Source organism: Callorhinus ursinus, unplaced genomic scaffold (genome assembly GCF_003265705.2).
Source record: "Callorhinus ursinus isolate GAN/ISIS: 27379988/994484 unplaced genomic scaffold, GSC_fseal_2.0 scaffold42, whole genome shotgun sequence".
Taxonomy (NCBI): domain Eukaryota; kingdom Metazoa; phylum Chordata; class Mammalia; order Carnivora; family Otariidae; genus Callorhinus; species Callorhinus ursinus.
In genome coordinates, this window is record NW_027397104.1 from 5,299,999 (window position 1) to 5,327,586 (window position 27,588).

At 36.8% G+C, this 27,588-nt stretch overlaps 1 long non-coding RNA gene across 2 annotated transcripts in view; it reads right to left on the reverse strand.

Moving 5' to 3' along the window:
• The window catches only part of LOC141370662 (uncharacterized), a 45,646-nt gene extending 18,639 nt beyond the window's left edge, over window positions 1-27,007 (reverse strand). The window contains exons 1-2 of one of the 2 annotated variants that reach the window (XR_012374914.1): window positions 26,918-27,007; window positions 25,737-25,863 (exon numbers count right to left, since the gene is read on the reverse strand). This is a non-coding gene — a long non-coding RNA (uncharacterized lncRNA). Of the gene's footprint in view, window positions 1-25,736; window positions 25,864-26,836 lie in introns of both variants that reach the window. The other variant, XR_012374913.1, reaches the window with a different exon arrangement.
• Window positions 27,008-27,588: the final 581 nt, after the last annotated feature.

Genomic DNA, 27,588 nt, shown 5'->3' on the forward strand with positions numbered 1-27,588 from the left:
GGATAGGTCTGTTGCCAATCTAATGTTTCTACCATTGTAGGTTACATATCTCTTCTCCCAATCTGTTTTCAGGATTTTCTCTTTGTCTCTGAGACTTATAAGTTTTGCTATTAGATGTCGGGGTGTTGACCTATTTGTAATGATTTTGAGAGGGGTTCTCTGTGCCTCCTGGATTTTGATGCTTGTTTCCTTCCCCACCTCAGGGAACTTCTCTGCTCTCATTTGCTCCAATATACCTTCTGCCCCCCTCTGTCTTTCTTCCTTTTCTGGGATCCCAATTATTCTAATGTTGTTTCATCTTATCGTATCGCTTATCTCTCGAATTCTGCCCTCGTGATACTGTAGTTGTTTATCTCTCTTTTTCTCAGCCTCTTTATTTTCCATCATTTGGTCTTCTATATCGCTGATTCTCTCTTCTGCCTTATTTATCCTAGCAGTTAGTGCCCCCATTTTTGATTGCACCTCATTTATAGCCTTTTTTATTTCGACTTGGTTAGATTTTAGTTCTTTTATTTCTCCAGAAAGGGTTTCTCTAATAACTTCCACACTTTTTTCAAGACCAGCTAGTATCTTTAAAGTCATGATTCTGAACTCTAGGTCCAATATCGTACTAATGTCCGTATTGAGTAGGTCCCTGGCAGACGGTACTATCTCTTGTTCTTTTTGTTGAGGTGATTTTTTTTTTGTCTTGTCATTTTGTCCAGAGGAGAAGAGATGAATGAGAGAACAGAATGCTAACAGGTTAACAAAGCAATTTGCAGGTCTCCAGCAAATATACTGTGTACAAATCAGGAAAGACCTGAAACCAGGGGACAAGAAAGGTAAAGAAAGAAGAAAGAGAAAAAAAAAAGAAAAAGAAAAAGATAAAAACAAACAAACACAGAACAAAACAAAACAAGAAAAAAACAGAATATGATCAAATATGATAAGGTAGTGTATAGATCAGTGCCACACACTAGATTTTGGGAGTATTTTGGTCTGTTAGAAGAAAGTGCCTGCTAAAATTTTAAAGGAAGAAAGACTTATATATGTACAAAATAAGGGTTGATACAATGAAGGGATGGAAGATGATTGTAAAGATGAAAATTATAAAAGATTTTATAAAAGGAATTGATAGATAAGAAGTTATTTTTAAAAAGAAAGAAGATTGGAAAATAAAGAAAAAAGAAAAAAAAAGGGAGAGAATGTGATCAGGCAGGAGACTAGAACAAAGCCATACACTATGATTTAGGGTATATTTTGATCTGTTAGAAGAAACTGTATCTCAATATTTTAAAGAGAGAAGAACTTATATATATATGCCAAAAATAAGGGTAACTACTATGAAGGGATAAAAATATGACTCTAAAAATGAAAAATAAAAAATGTTTTTTTTAAAAAAAAGGGATTGATGTTGGTTGAAAAACGGAAAAAGAAAAATTAAAAAAAGACAGTTAAAAAATTAACTTTAAAAAACTAATGAATTATGGTAAAAAAGCCATGAATTCTATGCACAGTATTCTCCTAGCGCTGGAGTTCTCCTGTTCTCCTTGATGGGTAAACTTGGTCTTGGCTTGCTGGCCGTTCGTGCTGACCTTCTGGGGGAGGGGCCTGTTGCCGTGGTTCCCAAATGTCTTTGCCGGAGGCTGAATTGCCCCGCCCTTGTCCGTCTGGGCTAAGCAAGCTGCTCGGGTTTGCTCTCAGGAGCTTTTGTTCCCTGCAAGCTCTTGGTACAGCTTTGGAGGACCAGGGTGAAAATGTGGCCTCCCAATCTCCGCCCAGAGGAGCTGAGAATTCGGGGCCCTGCTCCTCATTGCGCCCCCAGAGAAAAGCAGTCACTCCTGTCTCCCCGGTCTCCGGCCGCACTCCGTGCTCACCCGGCCTGTGACCGAGCGTTTGTATCTCTGGCACCCGACCCCGTGTAGAGTCTCCAAACCCAGCAGATCCCTGCGGTGTGCTTCCGTGCCATTCCTCCCGGGGGAGGAATGGGAGTCTCCGTGGATCTGCCGCTTGTTGGGTCCCTGCTGGAGGAGCAGTGGCCCGACTGGGCCGCAGATCACAGTTTATGGCAACCCCGAGCCGAGAGCCCGCGCCTCCGCTCTGTCTCTGCAGCCAGCTTCCCCGCTCCGATACCTGGGAGCTCTGCCGCCCTCAGGCACCCCCGGTCTTTCTGTGACCCCGAGGGTCCTGAGACCACACTGTCCCGCGAGGGTTCCACCCCCCGCTTAGCCACTGGAGCGACGTCCCTCAGCGGAGCCGACTTCTAAAAGGTCCGATTTTGTGCTCCGCGGCTCTAGCACTTGCCAGAAGCGGCCGACGGAGGCCCCCTCCCCCGCCGTCTATCCTCCCGAATATTTCCTTGGATTCACCTCTCCGCACGTCCTACCTTCCAGTAAGTGGTCGCTTTTCTGTTCAGAGTGTTGTTACTATTCTTACCTTAGATCTCCTGTTGAGTTCGTAGGTGTTCAGAAGGGTTTGATCCCTATTCAGCTGAATTCCTGAGACCAGACGAAATCCAGGACTCCTACTCCTCCGCCATCTTGCTCCGCCCCCAAATAACAAGGGCTTAAATAGAAAAAGATTAATAAAGTCAAATGTTTTTGTGTGTGGGAAACAGGATACGTTCATTCATTGATGGTGGGTAGTAAAAATGGTACAATCACCTTGGAGAATTAAACAGTTTCTTAGAAAGTTAAATATACACCTGTTTTATGGTTCAGTAATTCAATATCCTGCCACTTATTCAAGATAGATGAAAATATATGTACACATACACATGAGTGTGTATACCCATGTGCGCACACACACACACAGAAACTCATTCAAGAATGTTCTTAAATTTAGATGAGCAAGTATATATAAATTTCTACATTTAAATACAATGAAGGAATAAAAAGAACACTGAATCAAAGACAAATTAATTTAAAAATCAACATGCAGATCAAAGGAACTCGAACACAAAAATAGTGGATACTGTATGATTCCGCTGGTTATTTATAATAACCTATTTATAATAAGCCTATGATGAGGTGGTGATCTCTGGGTAGGTGAATAGAATTGATTGGAAACTGTCAAAAATAGACTCTCTGTGGTGATTATGTTTCTCAATAACTTGTTTTGAGTTGGTTACAACAGTGTATAAAATTTTCAAATTATATTGAACTGAACATTTAAGATATTTGCATTTCACTCTATATAAGACATACTTAAACAATAAAATGTTTAAAAGTAAATGGTAAGTCTTGTTAAGGATGAGTAAAACATGTACCTTTTTAAATACTGGGAAGGCAAACCATAAGAGATTCTTAACCATAGGGAACAAACTGAGGGTTGCTGGAGGGACATGTGTGGGGGCATGGGGTAATTGGGTGAAAGGCATTAAGGAGGGCACTTGATGTAATTAGCACTGGGTGTGATATGCAACTGATAAATCACTAAACTCTACCCTGAAACTAATAATATACTGTATATTAACTAACTTGAATTTAAATAAATAAAAAATACCAGTTCATATTATGAAGATGATTATCATCAATGTTATTAAAACAAATCTTTCCAAATTTGATAATATGTTCTTCTTACATAGTTCATCTGAGCTGTTGAAGCAAAGCTCTATCAGTTATTGTAGTTTTGTATTATATGATACTGTGTATCATGTGAAACCTCAAACCTAGTATTTTCCCATATGCATCTTATTTATGTCTGTTCTGATATTTATATTTTTATAAAAATAAATTCTGCCCCAGGAAGAATTTATATTAGTTAGCTGGACTTGAATTTTCAACAGGATATAATGAGAAAAATCAAACAAACACAAAATCAGTAGAAAATTACACTCCGTCACACTCAGCTATGAATTAAGCATCAAATTTTAGTCTACCAGGTATCCGAGCATTGTTCTGTTAGTTAGTATTGTTACCACAGGTCTTTTCTTTTTAGAAATAATTGGGATCATTAAACAGGTGAGTCATGTCTTACAGCCTAGCACTTTAATTAGCTGAGGATCATTAAATTTCCCTTTTCACCCTTCACCATTTTCAGGATACTTTCTCTGACTCTTATCTCTAGATAGAAACTGTTGCTTACCTGCCCTCTCAAAGCGCCCCTGTGTGACAATTGAATAAATGAAAATCTTTTGACTAAGTTCTACTTGATGGGTGCTTTATGCTATCAGTTTTGTCTGTTTCAGCTTCTCACTCCTGTCTCTATTCTTGAAATTCTTACCAACATATTGTCTCTTGGAATTTAAGTGTGGAAAATAATTGTGCATTTCTGCTTTCTTGACCTTTAAATGTAGATCTTTTCATTTCCACGTTTGGCCAGCTTTCTGACTACCTTCAGTAACCAGCTAGATCTTTTTTATTTCTATTTATTTATGGGTTTTATAAAAATACATGCTTAAAATAGATAATCTGATAGCTGTCTTTATATGAAATATGTTTTTAATTCCATATAAAATAATGTTTCATCAAATATTATTTTATCTATTACAAAGAACACCAAATTCCTAATTAGGATTGACTTTTTGGGGGATTTTACTTATGCAATTATATGAAAAGCCTGTTCCATTATTTTCCCTATTTAGAGACAATACTGAGTTATCAATGTTACTTGTTTATGTAATTTAATATTGTTAAGTCAGTAATACTTGTAAATATTCTGCATGAGGTCCCCAACTATTAGAATACTTTGATTTAGAATGTAGCTATGCATATGTTTAATTTTAATAAAAATAGAATAAATACATTTAAATGGTATAGGTTGTAATTTAGTATAGGGAAATGGTAGGGAATTTTGATGGTTCTTCCATCAGCCTCTTAAGATTAAATTAAATAATGATTTTAGTGTGATATCTACTTTTCAGTAACTTCTACATTCCTGCACTCTTGCATAAATAAAAGGAATGGCTCTATCACTGTAACCAAAAATTCATATGGTCTCCAGCGCTAAAATAGCACAGACACTATTAGAATTGGGTCAGTGAAAAGTTTACTTTGGGGGTGCCTCGGTGGCTCAGTCGCTAAGCATCTGCCTTCAGCTCAGGTCATGATCCCAGGGTCCTGGGATTGAGCCCCACATCAGGCTCCCTGCTCCGTGGGAAGCCTGCTTCTCCCTCTCCCACTCCCCCTGCTTGTGTTCCCTCTCTCGCTGTGTCTCTCTGTCAAAGAAATAAATAAAATCTTTTTTTTTAAAGAAAAGTTTACTTTTGGGAAAATAAAACAGAAAAATATCACTTTTTTGACTGAAAGTGAAGATGCTGTGTATGTTAGTTTTCTTTGCTTCAAAACGAATTACAACAAATTCAGTGGCTTAAGACAATATACATATATTTCCTCTCAGTCAGGATGGGTCAGGGATCTGGGCATGACTTGGCTGGATCCTTTGCCTAGATTCTCATAAAGCTATAAGCAATGTCATCCAGGGCTGGATTCTCATCAAGGGCTTGACTGGGGAAGGATCTGCTTCTAAACTTTCTTAGGTTGTTGTCAGAAAATTAATTTCTTTACAGTTGTAGGACTCATGAAAGCTTGCTTTTTCAAAGCTAAGAATGGAGAGAGGGAGACAGAGAGACAGAGAGATTGATTGATTCAGGCAAGATGGTGCTACACTGTTGTGTAATCACATACATATGATTAAGTATATCTCATCACCTTTGCTGTATTCCATTGGTTGGAAACAAATCACAACTCTCATCTATGTTCAAGAAAATTGGATTGCACAAACATGTGAACACCTGGAGATGGATGCATAGGGGCCACTCTAAGATCTATCTGCATCACTGTGATTACTGTATTTGTGTTTAAACAAGCAGGAGAAAGTAATGTCATCAGTGAGGTCCCCAGTTAGCAGGGAATATTGTGAGAGTCTTGACCATCATTTAAAACTTAATGATTTTTGAACCTTGAAAAAGCCTCGTTCAGTGCTAATGAGATTTCTCCATTAATTTGTTTAATATACTTGAGGAACTTTGAGTAGGTCCTCTCCTAAATGAGAAAGCAAACCTGAAACAAGGGCCAAAAGATCCATTCTTAAGTGAACCTTCTGGAAATTACTAGGGCTAATAAGTCAAAAACAACAAAAATACCTGCAAGGAGAGTTAAGGGAGAGAGAATCTGTTGAGATGAAAGACGGCCACTGTTGAGCATCTCTATGGCAGGAAGTGAAGCAGTTTTGTTTCAGTTTTTCCAAAAAAGGAAGTAGGCACTGGAGGGGATGTTGCAGTTATATACCTGCTGGAAATCTACAAATATTGAAGTGGTTTCAAAGCTGATGACTTCTCATTTGTTTACCTTGAGAATATCTCTTCTAAAGAATTGGTCCCTGTGCCAAATATAATATGTAGCCAGAATCCAAAAACACTTGAAATAGGAAGAGAGCCATGGTTTTATTAAAGATATTTTCTCTTCCCTAATTTCCTACATTTTTAAAAATTTCAGTTCACTGCCTATGGGAACCAAGTGGATGAAGGATAGAATCAAATATCTTCTCTTTTTGATTTGCCTATTTTACGAGGGCTCTGGGGTCCAGAATGTGAAGCCTCATGTAGGGAACTGTAAAAGAAAAACCATGGAAGCAATTAATCTTTCCCTGGGCTGGTAGGCAGGCTTGTCTAAGGCAAATCAAGCTGTGGCTCATGGCCGAGCCACATTTTAACATTGAAGTAGCTAGGATCAGCAATATCTCATAGCTCTAAAACTGTAATCTTAGCAATATGACATGAGAAGGAGGAAGATATTAAATATACACCATAAATGGATGTAACCAGATTGGGAGAAAAATGGAGATCATGAGTTCTCTCAAGATGAGGCTTTGGTAAACTAAAAATTGATTCATTTGGGGCACCTGGGTGGCTCAGTCGTTAAGCGTCTGCCTTCGGCTCAGATCATGATCCCGGGGTCCTGGGATCGAGTCCCACATTGGGCTCCCCGCTGAGCGGGGAGCCTGCTTCTCCCTCTCCTGCTCCCCCTGCTTGTGTTCCCTCTCTCACTGTCTCTCTCTGTCAAGTAAATAAATAAAATCTTTAACAAAAAAGAAATTGATTCATTCTTGTTGCTATTTAGTATGTTCATATATTATGCTTCTGTAATATTGTGTTTTAAAAATTTCTCAGCTTTAATTCTGAATACTGAAGATATTGAAAGTTAATACTTATATGTACAAAAGCTCTTAGTTTTTTCAATAATGTCTAAGATTGTAAAGGAGCTCTGAGAACAAAAAAACTGCTGCTTTAAAGAACGAGTTTAGATGACTTATAGAAATTTATTATTGTTCAGTTCTAAGTATTTTATAATTTTATGGTATTTTTGATCCATGGTTTATTTAGTTTTTTTTTCCCAAATATATTTAAGTACATATTTTATTATTCATTTACAACTATGGTTATATATAATTCATCATCCATACAGAAACACTCCTGAGTGTATCCTATTATATGTCTCCCCATGGATATGGGATATTGGAAATAAAAAATAGACTGTCTCAGTTTACACCAGTGTCTAAGCTTACCAACGTTTAACAAAGATGCATTATCTTTAGAGATCTGATGAGTATGAGCCTTTCATATTTTTGATATTTGCTTTATGGCTTATGTATTCCATTGGAAAAAATGTTTCAAACATGCTTGAAAAGAACATATATAGTCTGTGTTATAGTTAGTATTCTATACAGTCAGACCAAATGTGTTATTTGTGCTTTTCAAGTATAGTATATCCGAACTATTATTTGTTTGGCTTTTTGTCTGCTTAATTGCTATTTTCTGAGAGAGGTATGCAAATAATTCTGTGAATTTTAACTTTATATTTTATAATTATGTATTTTCCCTCTCTATTTGTAAAAATTCTCTTAACAATGGAGAGGGTAGCTGGGTGGCTCAGTTGTTTAAGCATCTGGCTCGGTTTCGGCTCAGGTCATGATCTCAGGGTTTTGAGATTGAGCCCTGGGTTGACCCCTGCTTAAGATTCTCTCTCTCTCCATTTCATTCTTTATCTTCCCCACCTCTCTCTCTCTCTTAAAACACACACACAAAACAATGGAGAGTAGTTACATAATACTACTATGGATAGGCCAAATTTCTTTTGGTTTCATATTTGCTATGTATATCCTTTTTAATCATTTTTTTCTTTCATTTTGCTGTATATTTATTTTTTTCCAAAATTTGCCTTCTGAACTGTGGCTGGGTCTATAAAAGTTTCCAAGTTGATCTATACTGATTATTAAAAGCAACTGTAATTTAGCATGTTACAAACCAAGTATATGATCTTCTAAAACTCTGCTTCTTTTGAATGACACGTTTAACTTTCTTCTCAGAAGACAACTGTAATTTATCTCATAGTACACATTCAATTTTCACAATATAGTATTGCCTCTACCTTCAAAATAGATTCAACTACTTCTTATATTACTGCCCTGCTTCAAACTACCATTCTCCTCTGAATTATATCTTTACTTATTTATTAAGCACATCTTTCATTGAAATCTATGTCTATAAAAAACCTACATAAACTTGAATCCATACAGTTTTACCAAAAACAACCGGATCACAAATATTTCACTACCAGCATCCAGAGGGTGTTCTTTTACCCCCCACCCAGTCACTAACCACCCAGAATTAACAGTCTGCACAATAGATTAATTTCATCTGTTTACAAAATTTATAAAATTGGAATATAAATTACATATTCATTTAAGTCTCACTTCTGTTCTTCAACATAACATTTGTGAGATTCATATGTTGTTGTGGTGGGCCATAGTCTCTTTCTCTTTATTGCTCTAGAGTAATCAAATGTATAGATTATACCACAATTAACTGATTTTACTATTCATGGACAAGTGGATTGTTTCTAGTTTTAATCAAATTAAGCTGCTACGAACATTTTAACCATGAAGTTTCGTACACCTATGAATGCATTTCTATTGAATATATACCTAGGAGTGGAACTGCTCCATAATAAAGTTAATTTGTGTGTTGGGACCCACAAATGGAGGCCACCCTAGTGGCCCAGCCCACATCACAAATCTAAACCTAAGTCAGCCTACACTTACAGGAAACACCTGGCTCACAGGGAAACCTAACATCCACCAATCACAATCCTCCCACTCAGCTCTAGCTGTTTGCCTTACTCTAGAAAATAGGACCTGCTCCCCTTAAAAGGAGACCTCCAGCCTCCTAGCCAATCATTCCATTTCTGTGTTTCCCCTGCTAATGCTCTTTAAAACTTGCTTTTGCCCCAGGTCCCCCAGGAAGAGTGCTCCGCAACTTGTGAGGTACTGTATCCCCCTAATCCTTGGATTATTTTTCCTTGAAATTGTTTTAGTTTTGTCATTTGGCAGTTTTGGTGATGAGTTGGGAAGACAGCTGCTGAAGATTTTGGGGATGGCTCCCAGACGCAGGTGAAAATACCCACTGAGGCTTTTGGTTCTCTGCCTCTCGGGCTGCTCTCCAGGATCTCTGCTAAGCTTCCTTCAGATTGAGTTCTGCTTATTTTGCCTTCTGAGCTCTTTGAGTTTGTTTGTTCCAATCTTTCAGGATGGAAAATTGGGGTGTGAGAGACTCCAGATTTCTCACAGTGGGACTTAGAGGCCAAAATATTTGGGTTTGTGGCTGACTCATCTATGAGGTAAGCACCTTTGGGAAGTTCTGACAGGTCTCAGAAACTGCACAGGTAGCCAGAAACAGTAAGTCTGGTTGAGTTAAGAAGGATTATTTTAACAAGGGGGGGAAGGTACCTCTCAATCTAAAGAAAGCAACATGATAGTCATTATGGGATTCACAAAGCCTCCAAGTAAGTCCACAGCATAAACCACTGGGGTACTTGGGGAAATCAATTAAGATAAGAAATTCAGACTTTTTTGACGAATGACATATCAAAATCTAACTAGGCACAAGTCAGACTATTAAAAGCCATTAGGGCATCTGCCAGTATAAATAAACTTCATGAAAGGAATAATAGATCTTTTGCTAATGGGAATCTTAAAAGCCAAAGCCGCGAAATTGGTGGGCATGTGTCTAGCACTTAAAAGCTCTTAGAGTACTTGCCATCTACCTTAAAATTCCTGTGCTAGGATAAGTTGGTCAAGGAATGGGTTAGATTGATACTAGGTCACCAGTCAACCTCAAGAAAATGTCTATGCAATGAGGTACATTGTCAAATCCCCAATCCAGCAGCACATACTTCCTGGGTATTAATCTGTCTCTGAGATACCCGAGGCTTAGCCGAAGATAGGAGATACTCAAGTTTCAAAGAGTTAAGTAAGTGTGCTGAAAGGTGGCATACTTATTTTACGTTAAGAACTGAGGTCCTGGAAGCTGTCCATATGTATAAAAATGGCAAAATCTTACAAAGACATTAAGGCATGTTTTTAGAGTTACCAATATTAAATGTAATGCAGATACAACTAGTACTCTACCTAGATTTACTGAAAGTCAAATAAACACAGGTTATGGAATTTGTCAGCAAGGGAGATAACTTAGGATGATTAAGCTGTTTAATGTCTCATGCAATTTTCATGAGTAACTTAAACATAATTGTTAAGAACAAGTAAACAGATTTAAGTTTATATATGAACTTTTTCAACAATAATTGTATTTTATGATATGTCTACTTAAAAAGAGTTTCCAAAATCTTTTTGGCAACTTGAAACCTAAAGCTATAATGAGATAGTTGAATGATGGGTATCTATTGACTATGTAGATCATTTCTAACTAAGATAAAATACTGAAACATCAATTACTGAACATGGGTTTATCTGCTTTTGGCTTACTTTTACAGGGGAACTAAAGCTAATTGGGCCTATTAGTAAACATACTTTGTGCCACACTGAAAAATTTACTATGAGGAAGAAAATACTTCTGGGAATTAGGAAAATATTTATAAAAATTTGCCAATTCACAGAATGCTGGTATAAAATTCTCAATTTATTTTGTAGTTTTTACTAGGAATTAAGGATTCTAAAGGTTAAGAATTTTAATCAATAAGTAATTAAAACTATTTAGAAATAATAGGACTGTAAAGAAACAATTGGGTAAAGAAGAGTAGTTAAGGGAAGCCGAATCACCATTTGTTCCAGAATGAGAAAGAGAAAAACATAAAAATCTGAATGAATACAAAAAACTGTGGAAGGATTATGGAAAAAGAATCTTGAGAAAGTAATTTAATGTGTAGTTAAACTGGCTAAGATTTGAATGGATTTATTTGATTTTTTAATGAGTTTTAATATCAAAGGTAGAGTGGTACACAGGTTTTTTTCTCTGTTAAAAGGATAGTCTTCTTGAATTACTACTTTGCTTTTAATGAGAGATTATGAAAGTTTTTTTTTTTTTAACTTTTTGGGCAATCTACCTGGAAAACAAAAATTTGGGGACTTAACGATTTACTGTTCTTCATGTTGTTTTTGTCAGGTTTTTGATTGCTTAAGAAAACCCAGTCTTCTCAATATTAAAAGAGCTATGTCCACAACTATGTAATCTTCTGTATTTGCCTTTAAAATCTTCTATTGTAACTTTAGTTAAATAGGGGGGGAGAAAAGGATGTCTTAAAACAGTTTGAATTTTTTTGGAACATGTTTACCACTGGTGATCCATGAAATGGTGTTTTGAATAGAACAGCTATTAATAAGTATTTGTTGCATAAAAACAGTGACCAATTATAGAATGCAATGGGACACTACTAAGGGTATATATGCTATAAAAATTTAGAGATAAAATCCACATAGATTTCTATCCAAAACTTATTTGTCAACTTCCAATAACTTAACTACATACCTCACTTAATCTGCCATACCAGGGGAAATAAAAATATATTTCATCTATATATCCTGCCTATGGTAGAAACAATTTAAAATAGAATATACGGAGAGAATAATTCCTGATTTGACTGATGTTAAAAGACCTAAAACGTATTTCACTCTCAAGATGCATTGACCATCCTCTCAGATTCCTCTTTAGTGGAAAATAAAAACTTCTAGAGAGGATAAAAACCTCACATTCCTTGATGAGACATGCATATATACCTACATATGAAATGTGAGACATATGAAAAAATGAGTTGTGAGAAAAATGAAAACTATATGTAGTATATATTTATATATATTATGTATATGCCCACGTGTGTGTGCGTGTGTGCATGCGCACACACACACACAAACACAACTTTGGACTCCAAAAGTGTAATGGCAGAAATGAATGAAATTAGGGTGCCTGGGTGGCTCAGTTGGTTAAGGGACTGCCTCCCGCTCAGGTCATGATCTGGGAGTCCCGGGATCGAGTCCCGCATTCGGGCTCCCTGCTCAGCAGGGAGTCTGCTTCTCCCTCTGACCCTCCCCCCTCTCATGTGCTCTCTTTCATTCTCTCTCTCTTTCAAATAAATAAATAAAATCTTAAAAAAAAAAGAAATGAATGAAATTAGGTAATCTTTCAAATGAATGAAATCGGCATCTTTCTGGATTAGACCAATTCTGAATTGGCGACCCTTCTGAGGTACAAGAACCATTTCTTGAATACTGCCTTATCCTCAATAAATTGTCTTGTTCGCAAAAATTAACTGATCATGTATATGCAGGTCTAATTCTAGAATTCATAATGTCCTGTTGCTATGTTTCCCTACCCTAACATGAATACCACACTTTATTGACCTCTGTACCTCTTTTGTAAGGCTGAAATCAGACAATGGGCATCTTCCATCCTTTTTCTGTTCTCTTTTTTTATGTATCTCTTTGTTCTTGCTGGGGATTAATTTTATGAATCTTTAACCATTAACTTTGAATTTGTTAATTTTCATTATTTGCCTTCTTTGTCATTGATTTCTCTTCAATTTAATATGTCACTTCTCCTACTTATTTTGGGTTTAATTTCCTGTTCCTTTTTTAGCATCTTACGGTCAAAGGTTGAAAGGTTAGAATTACATTACATTTAGTTTGGAAGAGCTTTATTCTACTTCTAACCATACCTGGATATCTGGCTTTGATATGGTCAGGATAAGGATCAACTAACCATCTAACAAATAAGCTTAAATATTCTGGTAAAGTCTAAAGCTTTCCTGTTGCAAGTCTAAAACTTTCCGGGTCAGTTTTTTGATGATGACTTTCACCTGGTCTGTTTTGTCAGTTTGGCTTGACTGTATAACCAGAGAGGCAGAGAAAGACCCTGCTGGAAAAGTGTATGCTAAACTCTTCCAAAACGGGTATTTATCCACAAATTAAGACAGTTTAAACATAAGATGAAATGCCTCATATATGAATAATAATTTGAGTACCTGTTTTTCTGAATATTGCTCTGACATGATCACTAGAAATATAGATGTTCTCTCTTGTAATTTCCACTTTCTTCATTGTGATTCTTTTCATTTAATGAAAAATGATTTTTATAATATCTTGCATACATTTTCTTTTTTGGAAAAAAAATCTGGGTTTGACCATCCTAGCAATATCTGGAAATGCATATTTTCCTGTAGGTTTCTTATCTTAAAAAATTTTGCAGGATTTAAATATGCTCACATTTGATCCTAAACATTTTTCAAGAGTAAAAATTTCTATAAATGAATTTAATAATTATTTTTAAATTTATTATAAACCAATCTCCTGTTTGTAAAATATGCCAATTCCAAATCTGGATTATTTTGTTTTGTTTTTACCCCAGAAAACTATTGTGTTAATAGTAAAATCAGTATGACTTAATTAGGATGCTGAAGAATTGTACAAGTTGAAAATATTTTACGTATTCTTAACACAGGATAAGGATACTCCAAGCTTTCATTAAAGTATATTTTTGTTCTGTTCCTTTGGTAGGTCTGTGGGCTTAAGGAAGTTAATGAAGACAGGCTACCACTGTATTTCATCTTCAAAACTTTTAGATTTGCTCTTCTGAGTCTCATGAACAGGTAAGACAATGAGCAACCTTTCATTCTAATCTCAGAGAAGAAATAGATGCTGTTTCCAAAGTCTACTTCACATACAGTCCTTTGAAGTCTTTGCAAGCACCCTTAAAAGTACCTGACCTTCAGATCAAAAGATTAAAGGAAAAAAAAATAAAAGCAAAGAAGCTCCCTTTTTTTCTTTCTTCATATTCTGTGGAAATGATATTGCTTGTTTGAGGCCAAAATGTGTCTTCTTTTTTCCTCCTGTCTTTCTTTCCTTTGATTTTTTTTTTTTTATTTTGTACAGATCGATTGAGGAACTATTTATATACGTGACCGCCTCTTTGTCATGGCCATGCTTTATGCTACGGATACAAAAGTGCATAAAGCATGATTATTAATTTAACTTTTCAAGGGTATGGTGATTACTGTTTGAGAGGTTATATGTAGTCGTGGTTAAATACATAGTCTCGTTATAAGACAGGACCAAGAATCTAAGTTTGATCTCAAATTTATTAACTTATTACCTGTGGTACTTTAAGCATTTATATTTTAAAGCATCAGTTTTCTCTATTTTAAAAGAAGATAATACTTTCACTGAAAGATTATGCTAACAGTTGGATCATGTAATGAAGAAGAATTAGAGGAAGTGTTTGGAGAATGCTTGGCACATAGTAAGTGGTCGGTAAGAGGAAGAGATTTAAATATCCTGTACTTCATCATTGTTATCATCAGCACCATCATTAATTTCTCAATATTCTAGTACACAGCAGTCTGTCTGTAATAATTATTTTGGAATTGGGCTCCGTATTGGATGTGAGATATATTTGTCACTAATAGTAAACAGTTTGATTACCTTAGCTGAAAATGTTATAGGTAGATACACATCTGGTTAGATCAATTTAATATTTTCAAAAGCAATAAAGATACTATTCACATAGTAGAAAGTGACTATCATTTTTGGCTTCTCTTTTTACATTTGGTCTGTGATAACTTTCAAGACTTCTGTTTCCCTTTTTGCCTTTCTATTTCTCAGATTAGGGTATTTTCCTACTTGTTAAGAAGTTAAAGCTGAGGGATACTAGGAGAATATTTTAAATGAATATCAAAAATCTCTGACCTGAAAAGCCCTAAGTCAGAAGGTACCATCTACTGTATTAGTATATGTTCTGTCTTCACCCTTAAAATAAATAGCACTATCCTCAGGTCAATTAGAGTCTATTTATGAAGAAACACAGAGGCAGTGAATACATACATGGAATGGTACCAACTCTGTTTGCTATTGAAGGAACTGACGGTCTTTCTTAATCTTTTTTCTTTTTTCTTTTTTTTCAAATTTAAGGTTGGGTCATATTGTTGCTATTTGGAGCTTTTATGTAAAATAAGGCTTCCAACATTCCTGCCAGCTTTCCTTAAGGCATTTTAATTAATATTTTTATTTATTTTTTTATTATTAAGTGATGCTAATCACCATACATTACATCATTAGTTTTTTTATAATTTTTTATTGTTACGTTAATCGCCATACATTACATCATTAGTTTTTGATGTAGTGTTCCATGATTCATTGTTTGTGCATAACACCCAGTGCTCCACACAGAATGTGCCCTCTTTAATACCCATCACCAGGCTAACCCACCTCCCACCCCCCTCCCCTCTAGAACCCTCAGTTTGTTTTTCAGAGTCCATCGTCTCTCATGGTTCTTCTCCCCTCCGATTTCCCCTCCTTTATTCTTCCCTTTCTGCTGCTGCTGCTGCTGCTTTTTTTTTTTTTTTTTTAACATAAAATATACTATTTGTTTCACAGGTACAAGTCTGTGATTCAATAGTCTTGCACAATTCACAGCACTCACCATAGCACATACCTTCCCCAATGTCTGTCAGCCAGCCGTGCCATCCAACCCAGCACTGACCACTCCAGCAACCCTCAGTTTTGTTTCCTGAGATTAGGAATTCCTCATATCAGTGAGGTGACATGATCCTTGTCTTTCTCTGCTTGACTTATTTCGCTCAGCATAACAATCTACAGTCCCATCCACGTCGTTGCAAATGGCAAGATTTCATTCCTTTGATAGCTGCATAATATTCCATTGTGTATATATACCACTTCTTCTTAATCCATTCATCTGTCGATGGACATCTTGGCTCTTTCCACAGTTTGGCTATTGTGCACATTGCTGCTATAAACATTGGGGTGCATGTACCCCTTCGGATCCCTGCATTTGTATCTTTGCAGTAAATACCCAGTAGTGCAATTGCTGGATCGTATGGTTAGCTCTATTTTCAGCTTTTTGAGGAACCTCCATCCTGTTTTCCAGAGGGGTTGCACCAGCTTGCATTCCCACCAACAGTGTAGAAGGGTTCCCCTTTCTCCACATCCTCGCCAACATCTGTCATTTCCTGACTTGCTAATTTTAGCCATTCTGACTGGTGTGAGGTGATATCTCATTGGGATTTTGATTTGGATTTCCCTGATGCCGAGCGATGTTGAGCACTTTTTCATGTGTCTTTTGGCCATTTGGATGTCTTCTTTGGAAAAAAGTCTGTTCATGTCTTCTGCCCAGTTCTGGATTGGATCATTTGTTCTTTGGGTGTTGAGTTTAAGAAGTTCTTTATAGATTTTGGATACTAGCCCTTTATCTGCTATGTCATTTGCAAATATTTTCTCCCATTCTGTCGGTTGTCTTTTGGTTTTGTGGACTGTTTCTTTTGCTGTGCAAAAGCTTTTTATCTTGATGAGGTCCGAATAGTTCATTTTTGCCCTTGCTTCCCTTGCCTTTGGTGATGTTTCTAGGAAGAAGTTGATGTAGCTGAGGTCGAAGAGGTTGCAGCCTGTGTTCTCCTTTAGGATTTTGATGGACTCCTGTCTCACGTTTAGGTCTTTCAACCATTCGGAGTCTATTTTTGTTTGTGGTGTAAGGAAATGGTCCAGTTCCATTTATCTTCATGTGGCTGTCCAATTTTCCCAACACCATTTGTTGAAGAGACTTTTTGCCATTGGACACTCTTCCCTGCTTTGTTGAAGAGTAGTTGAGCATAGAGTTGAGGGTCCATTTCTGGGCTCCCTATTCTGTTCCATTGATCTATGTGTCTGTTTTTGTGCCAGTACCACACTGTCTTGATGATGACAGCTTTGTAATAGACCTGGAAGTCCGGAATTGTGACGCCGCCAGCTTTGCTTTTCTTTTTCACATTCCTCTGGCTATTCGGGGTCTTTTCTGGTTCCATGCAAATTTTAGGATTATTTGTTCCATTTCTTTGAAAAAAGTGGGTGGTATTTTGATGGGGATTGCATTGAATGTGTAGATTGCTCTAGGTAGCATTGACATCTTCACAATGTTTGTTCTTCCAATCCATGAGCATGGAATGTTTTTCCATTTTTTTGTGTCTTCCTCAATTTCTTCATGAGTGTTTTATAGTTTTCTGAGTACAGATCCTTTGCCTCTTTGGTTAAATTTATTCCTAGGTATCTTATGGTTTGGGGTGCAATTGAAAATGGAATCGACTCCTTAATTTCTCTTTCTTCTGTCTTGTTGTTGGTGTATAGGAATGCCACTGATTTCTGTGCATTGATTTCATATCCTGCTACTTTACTGAATTCCTGTATGAGTTCTAGCAGTTTTGAGGTGGATTCTCTTGGTTTTCCACATAAAGTATCATATCATTTGCAAACAGTGAGAGTTTGACTACTTCTTTGCCGATTCAGATGCCTTTGATTTCTTTTTGTTGTCTGATTGCTGTGGCTAGGACTTCTAATACTATGTTGAATAGCAGTGGTGAGAGTGGACATCCCTGCCGTGTTCCTGACCTTAGGGGGAAAGCTCTCAGTTTTTCCCCATTGAGAATGATATTTGCTGTGGGTTTTTCATAGATGGCTTTTATGATATTGAGGTATGTACCCTCTATCCCTATACTCTGAAGAGTTTTGATCAAGAAAGGATGCTGTACTTTGTCAAATGCTTTTTCTGCATCTATTGACAGGATCATATGGTTCTTGTTCTTGCTTTTATTAATGTATTGTATCACGTTGATTGATTTGTGGATGTTGAACCAACCTTGCAGCCCAGGGATAAATCCCACTTGGTCGTGGTGAATAATCCTTTTAATGGACTGTTGGATGCTATTGGCTAGTATTTTGGTGAGAATTTTTGCATCCATGTCCATCAAGGATATTGGTCTGTAATTCTCCTTTTTGATGGGGTCTTTGTCTGGTTTGGGGGTCAAGGTAATGGTGGCCTCATAAACGAGTTTGGAAGTTTTCCTTCCATTTCTATTTTTCTGGAACCATTTCAGGAGAATAGGTATTAATTCTTCTTTAAATGTTTGGTAGAATTCCCCTGGGAAGCCATCTGGTCCTGGGCTTTGTTGGGAGATTTTTGATGACTACTTCAAATTCCTTAGTGGTTATAGGTCTGTTCAGGTTTTCTATTTCTTCTTGGTTCAGTTTTGGTAGTTGATACATCTTTAGGAATGCACCCATTTCTTCCAGGTTATCTAATTTGCTGGCATATTGTTGCTCATAATATGTTCTTATAATTGTTTATATTTCTTTGGTGTTGGTTGTGATCTCTCTTCTTTAATTCATGATTTTGTTGATTTGGGTCATTTCTCTTTTCTTTTTGATAAGTCTGGCCAGGGGTTTATCCATCTTGTTAATTCTTTCAAAGAACCAGTTCCTAGTTTCGTTGGTCTGTTCCACTGTTCTTTTGTTTTCTATTTCATTGATTTCTGCGCTGATCTTTATTTCTCTTTTCCTATTGGGTTTAGGCTTTATTTGCTGTTCTTTCTCCTGCTCCTGTATGTATAGGGTTAGGTTGTGTATTTGAGATCTTTCTTGCTTCTTGAGAAAGGGTTGTGTAGCTATATACTTTCTTCTTAGGACTGCCTTTGCTGTATCCCAAAGATTTTGAACAGTCGTGTTTTCATTTTCATTTATTTCCATAAATTTTTTAAATTCTTTAATTTCCTGGTTGGGCCATTCATTCTTTAGTAGGATGCTCTTTAGCTCCATGTATTTGAGCTCTTTCCGACTTTCCTCTTGTGATTGAGTTCTAGTTTCAAAGCACTGTGGTCTGAAAATATGCATTGAATGATCCCACACTTTTGGTACCAGTTGAGACCTGATTTGTGACTTAGGATGTGATCTCTTCTGGAGAATGTTCCATGGGTACTAGAGAAGAATGTGTATTCAGTTGCTTTGGAATGAAATGTTCTGAATATATCTGTGAAGTCCATTTGGTCCAGTGTGTCATTTAAAGTCTTATTTCCTTGTTGACCTTTTGCTTAGATGATCTGTCCATTTCAGTCAGGGGGGTGTTAAAGTCCCCCTCTATTGTATTGTTGTCGATGTGTTTCTTTGCTTTTGTTATTGCCTTATATAATTGGCTGCTCCCATGTTCGGGGCATAGATATTTACAATTGTTAGATCTTGTTGGATAGACCCTTTAGGTAGGATATAGTGTCCTTCCTCATCTCTTATTACAGTCTTTGGTCTAAAATCTAGTTTGTCTGATATAAGGATTGCGACCCCAGCTTTCTTTTGGTGTCCATTAGCATGGTAAATGGTTTTCCACCCCCTCACTTTCAATCTGGGGGTGTCTTTGGGTCTAAAATGAGTCTCTTGCAGACAGCATTTTGATGGGTCTTGTTTTTTAATCCAATCTGATAGCCTGTGTCTTTTGATTGGGGCATTTAGCCCATTTACATTCAGGGTAACTATTGAAAGGTACGAATTTAGTGCCATTGTATTGCCTGTAAGGTGACTGTTACTGTACATTGTCTGTGTTCCTTTCTCTTCTCCCGAGTTGCTTTAGGATTTTCTCTTTGTCTCTGAGACTCGTACATTTTACTATTAGATGTCTGGGTGTTGACCTATTTTTATTGATTTTGAGAGGTGTTCTCTGTGCCTCCTGGATTTTGATGCCTGTTTCCTTCCCCAAATTAGGGAACTTCTCTGCATAATTTGCTCCAGTATACCTTATGCCTCTCTCTCTCTCTCTCTCTCTCTCTCTCTCTCTCTCTCTCTCTCTCCCCCCCTCCCCCTCTTTCTTTTTCTCCTGGGATCCCAATTATTCTAATGTTGTTTTGTCTTATGGTATTGCTTATCTCTCGACTTCTGCCCTTGTGATCCAGTAGTTGTTTATCTCTCTTTTTCTCAGCTTCTTTATTGGCCATCATTTGGTCTTCTATATCACTAATTCTCTCTTCTGCTTCATTTATCCTAGCAGTTAGAGCCTCCATTTTTTATTTCACCCTATTAATGGCCTTTTTGATTTTGACTTGGTTAGATTTTAGTTCTTTTATTTCTCTTGAAAGGGTTTCTCTAATAACATCCATGCTTTTTTCAAGCCCAGCTAGTATCTTTAAAATCATCATTCTGAACTCTAGGTCTGACCTCGTACTAATGTCCATATTAATCAGGTCCCTGGCAGTCGGTACTGCCTCTTGTTCTTTTTGCTGAGGTGGTTTTTTTCCATCTTTCCATTTTGTCCAGAGGAGAATAGATGAATGAGAGAACAAAATGCTAACAGAGTAACAACGTCCCCGGAAAATATACACTAAACAAATCAGAAAAGACCTGAAACTGGTGGAAAAGAAAGTGAAGGAAAAAAGAAAGGAGGAAAAAAAAAGAAAAAGCTAAAAACAAAGAAACAAACAAACAAAAAACAGAATATGATCAAATATGATCAGGCTGGTGCATAGTTCAGTGCCACACACTAGATTTTGGGTGTATTTTGGTCTGTCAGAAGAAAGTGCCTCTCAAAATTTTAAAGAAAGAAAACTTATATATGTACAAAAAAAGGGTTAATACGTTGAAGGGATGGAATATGAATATAAAGATGAAAATTATAAAAGATATTATAAAAGGAATTGATAAGTTGGTTGAAAAAATAAAGAAGAGGATTTAAAAAAAATGGGAGAGAATGTGATCAGGCGGGGGACTAGAACAAAGCCAGACACTAGAGATTTAGGGTATATTTTGATCTCTTAGATGAAACTGTTAATCAAATTTTAAAAAGAGAACAATTTATATATATATATACCAAAAATAAGGGTAACTACTATGAAGGGATAGAATATGGCTCTAAAAATGAAAAATAAAAAAATATTTTTTAAAAAAGGGATTGATAAGATACTGGTTGAAAAGGGAAAAAGGAAAAAAAAAAAAAGACAGTTAAAAAAAATTAACTCTGAAAGACTAAAAAATCATGGTGAAAAAGCCATGGATTCTATGTGCAGTATTCCCCTAGCGCTGGAGTTCTGCTGTTCTCATTGATTGGTAAACTTGGTCTTGGCTTGCTGGCTGTTCTTGCTGATCTTCTCAGGGAGGGGCCTGTTGCCGTGGTTCCCAAATATCTTTGCTGGAGGCAGAATTGCCCCGCCCTTGCGGGTTCTGGGCTAAGTAATCTCCTAGGATTTGCTCTCAGGAGCTTTTGTTCCCTGCAAGCTTACCATACAGCTTTGGAGGACAAGAGTGAAAATGGAGGCCTCCCACTCTCCACCCCAGAGGAGCTGAGAACTTGGGGCCCCACTCCTCATCGTGCCCCCAGAGAAAAGCAATCAATCACTCCCGTCTCCCGGTCTCTGGCCGCACTCCATGCTCACCCGGCCTGTTACTGAGCATTTCTATCTACACGGTGTGGAGTCTCCAAACCCAGAAGATCCCTGCGGTGCGCTCCTGCGCTGCTCCTCCTGGGGGAGGAAGGGGAGTCCTTCTGGATCTGCCGCTTGTTGGGTCCCTGCTGGAGGAGCAGTGGCCCGTCTGTGCCACAGATCACAGTTTATGGCAACCCCGAGCTGTGAGCCTGCTCCTCAGCTCCACCTCTGCAGCCAGTTTCCCTGCTCCGATACCTGGGAGCTCTGCTGCACTCAGGCACCCCGGTCTTTCTGTGACCCCGAGGGTCCTGAGACCACACTGTCCCAGAGAGGGTTCCATCCCCCCCTTAGCCACTGGAGCAATGTCCCTCAGCTGAGCTGACTTCTAAAAGTTCTGATTTTGTGCTCCGCGGCTCTATCACTTGCCAGAAGCGGCCGACGGAGGCCCCCTCCCCCACCGTCTATCCTCCTTAATATCACCTCGATTCACTTCTCCGTACGTCCTACCTTCCAGAAAGTGGTCGGTTTTCTGTTCAGAGAGTTGTTGCTATTCTTCTCTTCGATCTCCTGTTGAGTTCGTAGGTGTTCAGAATGGTTTGATCCCTATCCAGCTGAATTCCTGGGACCAGATGAAATCCAGGTCTCCTACTCCTCTGCCATCTTGCTCCTCCCCCTTAATTAATATTTTTAAAAAGTGATAAATTTTACAGAAATTTCAGAAATTTTCTGTGATGTAGTTTACATATTATGAAATGCTCAAATCCTATCTGTATCATTTAATCAAATTTGATGACTAAATATTAAGACACAGAATATGTCTATTACCCTATGGAGTTTCCATGTTTGCCTTTCTGGTCAAGCCAGACAAGACCCCTACCAATGAGATACCCTTTATGTAGGGGCACCTGGGTGGCTCAGTCACTAGGCGTCTGCCTTTGCCTAGGTCATGATCCCAGGGTTCCTGGGATTGACCCCACATCCAGCTCCCTGCTCCACTGGAAGCCTGCTTCTCCCTCTCCTACTCCCCCTGCTTGTGTTCCCCCTCTTGCTGTGTCTCGCTCTGTCAAATAAATAAATAAAATCTTAAAAAAAAAAAAGAATCTCTTCATCTAATTTCTAATACCATTGTTTAGTTTTGCCTTTTCTATAATTTCATATAAGTGGAATTATGTAGTATATACCCTTACTCCTAGCTTCATTCATTCTTTATAATATTTGTGAGATTATTGATGTGGTTAGATCTATCAGTAACCCATTCTTTCAAGTTCTGAGCAGTATTCCCCTGTATTAATGTATTATAATTTGCTTATACATTTACTTTATGGTAGAAGTCTGAATTATTTCCAGTCTTTGGCTTTTATGAATAAACCTATAATGAACATTCCTTAAAAGGATTCTTGTAGACCTAGTTTTTCATTCTTTTGGATAAATGTCTAGGAGTGGAATTACGTAGCCTCTTAAAATGGAAATTACATACAATATATATGAAATATTTTGTGCTCCCATCAGCCTTGTATGAAAATCCTGGTTGCACCACATCATCTACAGTGTTATTAATGTTTCCATTTCTCCATTTTAGTGTGTATCTCCTGTGCCTCACTGTGGTTAACTTTGGGTTTCTATGATGACTAATGAAGTTGAGTTTCAACTACTAAGGTAGGTAGAGCTCTAATCTCCCACATCCTTATAGATTTTTTTCTGCTTTTTCTTTTTATTAAGAGGTATGATAATGTGTTCAATAATGATTGAGAGATTTGTGCCTACTTCCCTTTAGCTTTGTTAATTTTTTTCTCCTATACTCAGAAAATTTATTTTTAGGGTAAATAAACATTTAGTATGATGTTTTCTTGTCTGTCTACTCCTTTACTGGAAAATAACTCTTAAATTCCCCATATGAGTGAAATGATACGGTATTTGTCTTTCTCTGACTTATTTTGCTTAGCATAATACATTCTAGCTCCATTTACATTGTTTGGGAAAGGAAAAAAAGAGAGGGAGGGAAATCGAAGAGACTATTAAGGATGAGAACAAACTGAGGGTTCATGGAGAGAGGTGGGTGGGGATGGGCTAAATGGATGATGGGTGTTAAGGAGGGCACTTGTGATGAGCGCAGGGTGTTACATTTAAGTGATGAATCATTAAATTCTACTCCTGAAACTAATATTACACTGTGTATTAACTAAAATGTAAATAAGAACTTGATATATTAAAAAAAAGGACTCTTTTATCTATGGTAATACTCTATCTTGATTTTTATTTTGTCTGATATTAGTAAGTCACATTGGCTTTCTCCTGCTTAGTTTGTGTGGTAATTTTTTCCCAGCCTTTTACTTTCAAATTACTGTGTCTTAATGTTTAAATTTATGTCTTGTAAACACATAGTTCTTCGTGCTTTTTATGTATTATGATGCTTTACCTGTTAATTGGGATCTTTGATTAATTTAATTTAATTATTGATATATTTGAATTTTAAATTTTGATATTTGATTTCCATATTTTCCATATTCTCTTGTTTCCTCTGTTTTTAATTTTCTATGTTATTTTTTGGTAAATCACTTATAGCATTTCCTTTCATCTTCTCTAATGAATTTTTATCTGTTCTTCTTTGTCTTATTTTTTATTGGTTTCTTCGGGCATTACAAAATTAATTTTAAAGTTATCCCAGTCTGCATCCAAAGCTACTGTACTAACAAATCTAAGGACTTCATAATAATGGATTTCCAATTTATGGACTTCATGACAATCTATTTAGTGTACTGTACTTTACGTTCTTATTTTCATATATATTTGTTGTAGAAAAGCTATAAAATTGGGGCACCTGGGTGGCTCATTCAGTTAAGCATCTGCCTTCGATTCAGGTAATGATCCCGGGGTCCTGGGATCGAGCGCCAAGTCGGGTTCCCTGCTCAGCAGGGAGTCTGCTTCTCCCTCTCTCTCTGCAGCTCCCCCTGCTTGTGCTCTCTCTCTCTCTCTCTCTCTCTCTCGCTCTCTGTGTCAAATAAGTAAATAAAATCTTTAAAAAAAAGCTATAAAATTTATTTTATTCTTCATACTTAAAAAAACAGATTTATTTATTTGAGGGGGGACGGATGGAGGGAAGAGGAGAGAGAATCTCAAGCGGACTCCCCGTTGAGTGGAATCTCTCATGACACAGGGCTCAATCTCATGATGCTGAGATCATGACTTGAGCCAAAATCAAGAATTGGACACTTAACTGACTGAGCCACCCAGGTGACCCTTATTCTTCATACTTTAATTTTTTCTTTTTTTTTTCTTTTTTTTTTTTTTTTTGAGCGAGAGAGATTGAGAGAGAGAGCATACAAGAGCACACGAGTTGGGGGGAGGGGGAGAGGGAGAAATAGAGAATCTCAAGCATGCTCCACATTCAGCACAGAGACAGACTTAGGGCTTGATCTCAGGACCTTGAGATCATGACCTTAGCCAAGATCATGACCTGAGCAGAAATCAAGAGCCAGTTACTTAACCGACTGAGGCACCCAGATGCCCCTTCTTTAAACAGCTTATAGTGTCAAAGGAAACTAATGTTATCCTTTGAATTTTAGTTCACTGGGTTGCTTTGTGACTGTAAGTGTATGATGGGCTCAAAAACAAAATTTTGTAGATTATCTACTTTGATCTTACTGTTAGGTTGGAAGCAACATTTTCTTACAAGCCAAATTTATCAAAGATATATTTAATGGCTGGACTTTTTTTTAAGGATATATGTGTTTTTCATTCTGTGTGCTGAGGATAAATACATAAGAGTCAGACAGAATCCTATCCTTAAAAAATATATGTGTATATTTTCTCATGTTAGAGGTAGAAGTAATAAATAATAAATAATAAAATAAAGAAATAAATGAGGAATTGGAATAATAATGACTTTTCAAGGCCTTGGGAATGGGCATAGTGCTTTTAAAAACAATACAGCAGTTAGATTTTTTTTTTACCTATTGAACATTATTAGATTTATGATAGTACATGTTGCTTAACAAAACATTTCCATATACATACGTCATCTTACTTTACTTTTTTTTACTTCACTCTTCTCCAGAAATAGCATTTTTAACTTTGTTAGTGCTTCAGTGTTTTCATGATGGGTTCCTATACATTAGCTCAGTTGATTCTCCAAAAGTTTTGAGGAGCCAGACTGAAAGTTACTTGGTAGAATAAATAAAAGATTTTTAAGTAAAAGAGGATTGGATCAGATTTGATAATTTTTTTAGATGGCAAAAGGACCACAAGGGTTACATAAGTAAGAGAACAATATCTAATCTGCAAAGTATATCATACTCTTGAAAAGATACCGACCTTTTATGGAAGAAAGGAACTTCAGTCAGTGAGTAGAAATCCTTCCTAAATATTAAACCTCAGTCTTTTTCTGCAAAGTATTCCTTGTTCTGAATAGTGGCTTGAATTTCTTCTTTAGTTCTTCACTCTAATAAGTGAAAAAAAAACTATTAAATATCTACGTGAAATAAAATTGTTGGAAATATGGTTGAAAACTGGCATTACAATACTTTATGGACAAATTAAAAGTAGAGTTAAAACATGAGTATAGAATAATCATGGTAAAACTCTTTTGCCACTGATTATGCTCAAACAAAATACAAAATTGTTTATAAGAAAATGTCCTAATATGTGATACCATATTATTAAATGTCATTAACTACCTCAGAGATTTCTGTGGGGATTGTATGCTGCTGAGATTGATATTACTAAAATCTCCGAAGTGTTTAGTTTAAGAAGCCTGGGCTTTTGGTGTTAAGATGTTTAGATGGGAGAGGGGCTGAAATTACTTGAAAACCTTAACAAAGAAAGATAATTTGTATCTTTGGCCATGTTCCTAGAATGAATGTAAAAGTGGACTTTTCCACCCCAGCATGGCAATTTGGGGCTTTGAATCCTGTTTTGTTAGCTATCAAGATTATTATTTTATTCATCTTTCTGGTAGGTTACTGGATATTCTTGGCCTCCACTTACTTATTGGGCCATACATCTGTCTACAGACGCTATTATAACTTTCATTAAAACAACAACAACAAAACAATAACATAATCACACACAAAAACCATTCAGTTCAATACTTTAGTAGATTGTCTTATAGCTGTCTTCCTGTAATAGTATTAATATGATATTAGCGTCTCAATTGAATTCATGATGTTAGAGTCATTTCTTAGATGTCTAGATGTGAGATAACAAGGAAGAGAAAAACTGGGAAAGAGGCAAGAACATGGTGGAAATGGTTTCCTAGCTATTAAAGAACATATTTGTTAACATTAATAAAACTTATACTTTCATCTACTTTATAGCAGATAGAAGTCAACTGTCTTCCGTTCTTCATATCTAATAATATGTATTTTATATCTAATAATGTGTTGTTTGGGTGATGGGAAATATCCACGTCTTACCCAACTGATAAAGGTGTAGATCTTCTATGTGTTGAGAGCTCTTAAGAGACTGTTACCCTGCTTACACTGTACAGTATTTACCTGAATTTGACAATGGCCAATTAACAGAGGAGTTAAGTAACTTTCAGAGGTCCTACGACAAGGCAGTAAGCATGACAAATTCCACTATTCACCATCACATTCAACTATACCCCGTTGCTAAGTAACTGACCTTCCTGCATTCCAAGTGGCAAATTGAATTTATCTCATAAATTTAACTGCCTAGTCAGTCTCTCCCTCTGCCCTTACTCTCCAATTGGGAAAAAAGGATCAGGTCAGATCAGAGAATGTCTTGGGATGGCAAAAGATCGTGAGAGTCATGTAGGTGAGAGGCAGACAAGATCTGCTCTATGATCAAAGCATAATATATACATCCCATCCTTGGGGAAGAAGCCAACCTCTTCAGAGAAGGAAGAAAATTAAGGAAACAGAGACTAACCTATTGCTGAGAACTGATGCTTGAATAATTGAAAGATGGAAATTGTGTCATTAGTCTGCATAATTAAAGCCTCTTATCGGAAATCCATGATCTCAAAGTTCTCAGAATAGTTTCTTTATAGGTTTAGTACCTATGGCTGATTTGGTGGCAAAATCTGAATGGACCTTATTCTATTTAGACATGTATTTAATCCGTTTAATGTTCATATTTTGCTACAGAAATATTTAAGTGATTGATTTTGTGTTGCTGCTAATCCCACTCTGTGGTGTTACAT